This window comes from Chaetomium strumarium (assembly GCF_033439665.1).
Source record: "Chaetomium strumarium strain CBS 333.67 chromosome Unknown B0T15scaffold_7, whole genome shotgun sequence".
Taxonomy (NCBI): Eukaryota; Fungi; Ascomycota; class Sordariomycetes; order Sordariales; family Chaetomiaceae; genus Chaetomium; species Chaetomium strumarium.
The window spans coordinates 2,714,457-2,720,456 of NW_026944435.1; positions in this window are offsets into that span (position 1 = coordinate 2,714,457).

A 6,000-nucleotide genomic window follows, 5' to 3' on the forward strand; every position below is an offset into this window, starting at 1 on the left:
AAGTTCACTCAAGGTTGCATTTGAATCGAAAACTTAGACGCGAACAGCACCGCTTCACAGGACGTTCTCAGTGCCATTGACGAGACTGGGTCTTAGGTTTGGAACGTAGCCTAACCGTCGAGGAAGCGCCCAAATCTATCATTCGACCCGCTTTAGGTGCCTATTCCGGCCTGCCCCTCGCGAGTGCATACACTTATCGCAGGATGTGACCTCCATTACCTAACAACTGACAGCACCTCAGCTGTAGAGGTAAGAGTCTTTTGTATAGAGGATTCCACTACCTTGCCCTGGTCCACTCTGACGATACGTTGACGGTTGAGGGAATTGCTTCTCGAGCCACGTTAACCAGTTCTCTGGGGCACTCGGATACGTGTCTCGATGTGCTCGGCTCAGGTATATTAGCTGGGATTTTTATAGCTCGCAAACTGAGGGGTGCAGACGCTATACGGCCCAAATGGCCTCTTCAGCATCGCACCCCTCACTGTTGAGGCCACGATGGTTCAGCTGCGTGCGGCATCACTGCATAGTACCGGTTCATCTCATGATACCTTACACGAACGACCGCGCGAGGCGCCTGGGAACAGCCGTCTTCTGTTATCTCCTACGTCCTGCGATCTGATTCGTCGGTGAAAAATCCAGAAGTTGGTCTGTATCCACATGCAAGTGCCACTAGCGTCTCGCGCCAGTCTAGGCTGAGCTAGAGTCAATGACTGACTGCCATGCCTGGGTTCAAAACCCGAGCCCCTGGATAGGTGCCTCTTGGTCGGAAGCGAAGACATCGCCAGCCTCCCACCAAAACTCCCCGAACATCAAGGGAATGCCTGTCTCTGACCGATGTCAGTGCGGTTCGCTAAATTCGCTAAAGCATCTGTGGGGTGTCCTCATTTCCGCGGACTGTCAACCCAGGCGACTGAGGATCGAAGTTTGGTCCGGGTTTGAAGTCTGTGAGAATCGACGCAGACACCAGAAGCTGGTTTGTTGAAGCAGACCCAGACATCCCGGAACCCGTCATAAATCCCTAGCTGCGCAGTTTACATATAGGAGTGTCTTTGATATACGGTAAATTGATTTGGCGGTTACTCTATTCGACTATGATCCGGATCCGATTCATCCTTTCAAGATGGCTGTGCCTAATGGTGTGCTCATCGTTGACCTGTGCGCCGCGAGACGCGTTCTGTGTTTCTCTCCGATGACAATAATCGCACTGTAGCGAGCAGGAATTTAGAGAACCGAGACCCTGCTCCCGTCACTTTTAGTTCCGGTTCCATGTCAGTTCTCGTTTCCGTTTTCAGGCACGAGATCTTTCAAGTCCGTTTCCCGGTTCCTGATATGCGGCGCGGCGACACATGACCAGATGTCTCGGCGGCGCAGGTTTGTTTTGTCTTCGTGCTTTTACGCTGACGGATTGTTTCAGCCTCTCAGGACAGTTAACTAAGCCCAACAAAATCCGGCCGGTCACAGCCATTACAAGTGGGCGAGTGCGCCGGGGCCGTATAGTCGACCATGGCAACTGTGGCGTCACGAACGTTGGCGCTGGAGATCCATCATACCACGATGAGCGTAGAGCCACTTGTTTCGTGGTCGTTTGTTGAGATTCGGTGAACAGCGGGCACGAACCCCACGTCCATCCGCCCACCGGCGATCATCCCCGGTCGGGGAGAGGACCCACAGCGATCTGGCCCGCTGATGCCTTTCGCTACGGCAACAAGATGTCGTGACTCCATTGCTGACTGTGCCAGTCGGCCATTGATGGCGCAAGAAGTTCGCGGTCGAAAGCTCCGCCTATGGCCGCTGTCCAGCGTATGCGTATGACTTTTAACATACAGGACTGTGTATGTCCGTTCTTCAGATATCTCGGAATCGGAGGGAATAGAGATTGCCTGACTCTGGATGCAAAGATCTGCACATTCCACAATCGCATGCTTATCGCTGCGATTGGCCAATCAGTGTCCTTATCTCCGGCTCACCCGCACGTGGGGAAATCCCGCCCTTGTCAACGGCTCGCCAACGTTCTCGGGTTCGCGACTCGCGAGCATTGCCAGCCGTTTCTTGGGACAGAATGCCGGAAACTGTCATCCAATCTCGAACGCGGAACTCGCACATTGGTCATCGAAAGTGAAGTCCCTCCAAAGAAAAGCCACCCGGCTTTGACGGCAAACACCTACCACTCACCGCCTCGGAAAGCATTGCATCAAACTTTACATACCATACCGCAAGTGCAACGTCTCATGACAGTCAGCAGTGCCAATACTTGGCATTGCCAGTTATGAAACTTTTGCTGACAGCAGCCGTTTCGTAGCCATGGAATCTCGAATCGCAAAGAACGCGAAATGGCAACAATAGTGTATCTTCTCTCCTTCGATCGTTTGACGTTGCCCACGGGTGACTGAAGATTCCCATCAACGGGCTGCGACAGTGCAACGGTCGTGCTTACTATGGGTGACGAACCTTTGTCGGAAGCGGGCTCGTCGAACGTCGGAAGATGGAAGGCAGGCGCCTAGGTACATACATACAATACGGCGCGCCTCGGATCACGTTATGGCCTGCATAAGGGACGCGTACGAGAAGGTAGTAGCGGGAAAGCTGGGCGCACAGCAAACTGCGGGCCCGTGGCCGGAGCTCCTCTTCCGCGGCAGTTGTCAAACCGCGCCGATCGAACAAAGGCCATGAACGGTTTTCGGCCCCAACTATGAGCCCGAGTTTTAGGATCCTTCAACTTCAACATCTTATTGAACGAGACAACAGCACCCCTTCGAGCGCGATCTCGAACAAGGCGCGAAGGGTCCCGCGGCCGACGATCAGGGCTCCCGCCAAAGCATGGAGGGTCCGCGATGCCAATGGGAAACCTGCTCCTTATCGTCCTTCTTCCCGCCCGTTATTTAATGGTGGTGTGTGTGCATGGGCGGGAAGGCAAGAGTTGGGATGGGATTCCGAAGGAGGTGGTGGTAATCTCGCAATACCCATCGGGAGGGGTGGGTCGTTCAAGATGTCCTGCCCCCCCAAAACTCACCTCCATAAGGGGAAGTTACCTAATGCAATAACCCCTCTCGTCGCCAACCACCAGAGAGCAATCGCTTGCTTTATTGGTGGTGCAGTGCGTCCACCGGCAGTGTCGCCATGGAGGCAGACAGTGCAACACAACCCACTCAACCTAGCCAAAAGGGTACTGCTGCATCTGTGCCATCCCCGGTTCCCCGTTGGCTAGGCCCGAGATTCGCCAGGGGGCGTTCCAAGGTTTTGAACAAACGACGAAAAAAACAACATCGCGGGAGAGCGCTCTGATAGCTTTGCAGAGGGCAGCTCTGCCCCTGACCATACCTTCTTCCAGGAACATAACCCGAATACTCGGTGAGCCAGCATCTCGTTATCAGGTCGAGTTCGGGGCTTGCGGGAATGGAAACAAGGCAGGAGGCCATCATGGGACCTTGCTGCACACACAATAAGGCGAATGGCAGCACGAGGGCAGTCATAGACAGGAAATGGGCGCGGAAATGCGAGATGAATCGTCCGCCGCATCCGAACAGCTTACATGCATGCAACGAATCTATCGTTATGAGCTCAGAACTGCGTTTTATTACAAGCAGTTCCGGATTCGGACCGGGAGTTCTAGGTTTCCCTGCACCATGACGTCACCCGCTTGCATTTTTACATTATATTACATTCCAATGCTGCAGTAACTTACCGCTTACCGTATCCTCAAACACTCCGACAAAGCCATAAGCTTACACGGCAACCAAGTGCTTTATTGCTTAACCTCCTGCTTAACTGTTTGTATATGTTTGTAGTGTATACTAAATATAAGTGAACCGTGCTGAATTCCCTGTGGTCTTCATATGGTGATTTTTGACTCGAGGCTGTTACTTACATTACCGTGCCAGTCGAAATGTGCGCACCGTGTTTCCAGATCTGGTAACCAACCAAATGCTTGTAGTTTACTTTTCGAAAGTACATACAACACACTAGAACTCTTCCTCACATTTGACGAAGTAATGTAAGCATCATACACTACCCGTGTAAATCAAGTGTCTAGCAGAGGCAAATCGCACAATTGAGTTCGGCCAACTGCATTGACTCAACTATTAAAACATTATAAGTCGGTTCCTGCCGAAGCCTGGGGCGTCTCGAGTCCCATCAACAAAGAATGCCCGGCCTAGTGGGGCCTTGGGGGTCCCACCGCGCCGCCGCGGGGTGATCTCCGTTCGGATCTAAACTTCATGTTTATCTAACGTCGTGAGTCAACAGTTCTCAAGAGTCCAAACGTAAGAACCACACCGAACTTCTCTAAGCAGGTGAAATGTTTTCTCTATCGCCCCCTCTTATCTCTAAAGACCGTGATCGATTCTTGGCTCAGCCGCAATCTGCTCGAGTGGCGCAAACGCCCACACAAGTCACGGTGCAGGACTCTTGCCTGCCATGCCGTTTGCTCGCAGACGCCGCAGAACAGGTGACCTGTGTCCAATCAAGGGACCGGACTGGCGAGGGAAGCAATTGTCAAATCGAGTTTGCGTCGGCATGGCGCACCCCACGTTCGGTGACCAATCCTCTCGCATCTCTTTGACGTCCTCGAAGTTCCATACTGCGCCATAGCGGTTTCGTGCCGGTCCATTGGAACTTCGTCGAGCAGCAGCGATGCCCGTCGGTTGACCAAGTCAGTGTTCCCATTTCATATATGGCAGGATGATGGGAGAATCGCATCATCCAGACATCCGCGAACTTGAGCCCCTCATTCTGTGCAACAGATACGTTGATCAACTGGCCAGGATATCGCGGGGTGGAGGCGGGGTTGACCTGACTTCAGTCTGAGTCTATTTCGAGCCACTGGAAGAAGGGCGCCTCGGAAGCGGCGGTGAAGTTGCCTCATCTTTCCCTCTACCACCACCACGGCGCCTTCGGATCAGAGTCATATTTCGCATTCCTATTCTCCCTTACTTCCTCATGCGGCCAGTCGGGGATCGACAAAAGATGGGAACATCCAGCCCAGCCACCTATCGCGTGTTTGCAACTCTATGCGTATGATCCTTGGTATGTGTCCCATGCTACACAGTCTCTGGGCACCTTGATTGTCGTCCGTCGGCAGTTCGGAGCCTTCGGGGTCCGCCAAAGATAAGGCTCCGGGTTTCCAACGGGCCGGGGCCAAACGAACTACGGCAGAGTCATACGCACCGCGAAATGCTGCCTCCGGCCAGGCAAATACTCTGAAGCGTGGAAGATCTATGCGGATGATTCATCTGCTGCAGGCCTCACTATCAAGAGGCAGTACTGCTTGACGCACGGCCGGGAACTTCAATATCCGATTCTTCTATTCTTTCGTTGCTGTGCCACCGGGACATGACGGTCTGGCCCGACTGCCAGGGCCGTGTCACTACACACCTCCGAACCTCCCCGAACACAATTATCACACGGCATTTCCAATACCTTCAACCGCAGGCGGATGCCGCACCGGCTTCTGATTTGGAGGCCTTCCGGAAGGTCACTGGCACAATGGACTTCCACTCTTCAATGCATATTTTTGCTCTCTCCCCCTCCCAGTCAGGATTGGTGGTGTTGTGTCCATCTAACACCCTTCTGCCGAGCATCAAACACTCGAGTCCGGACGCCCTTGGGACAAACTTGGTGGTGTCGTCGAATCCGTGTCTGCAACGCCGGTGTAGTTCGCGAGCATGCAGGTTGTGATCCTTTTATGAAGTGCGGAAGCATACCCCGCAAAGTGGCTGCTCTTGAGTATGTCGCACGGCAGATGGCGAACGTCCTCTCATTTCCGCCGAGACTCGGCATCAGGTATCGAGCCTCTGCGATGATAAGTACGGTTCTTGCATCGGGCCTGCGGGAGAATACCACGGGATGTGGTGGCGCTTGTCGGCTCAAAGGGTCTCGCCGTGCATCGCGATGTCAACACAGCAGCAATGCGTTGTGATGCCTGACGCCATTGTGTATATGATGCCCCCACTTCAACTCACTCGAATCACTTGCAGCACCCCCCTCGGTTCAGTAACAACGCCT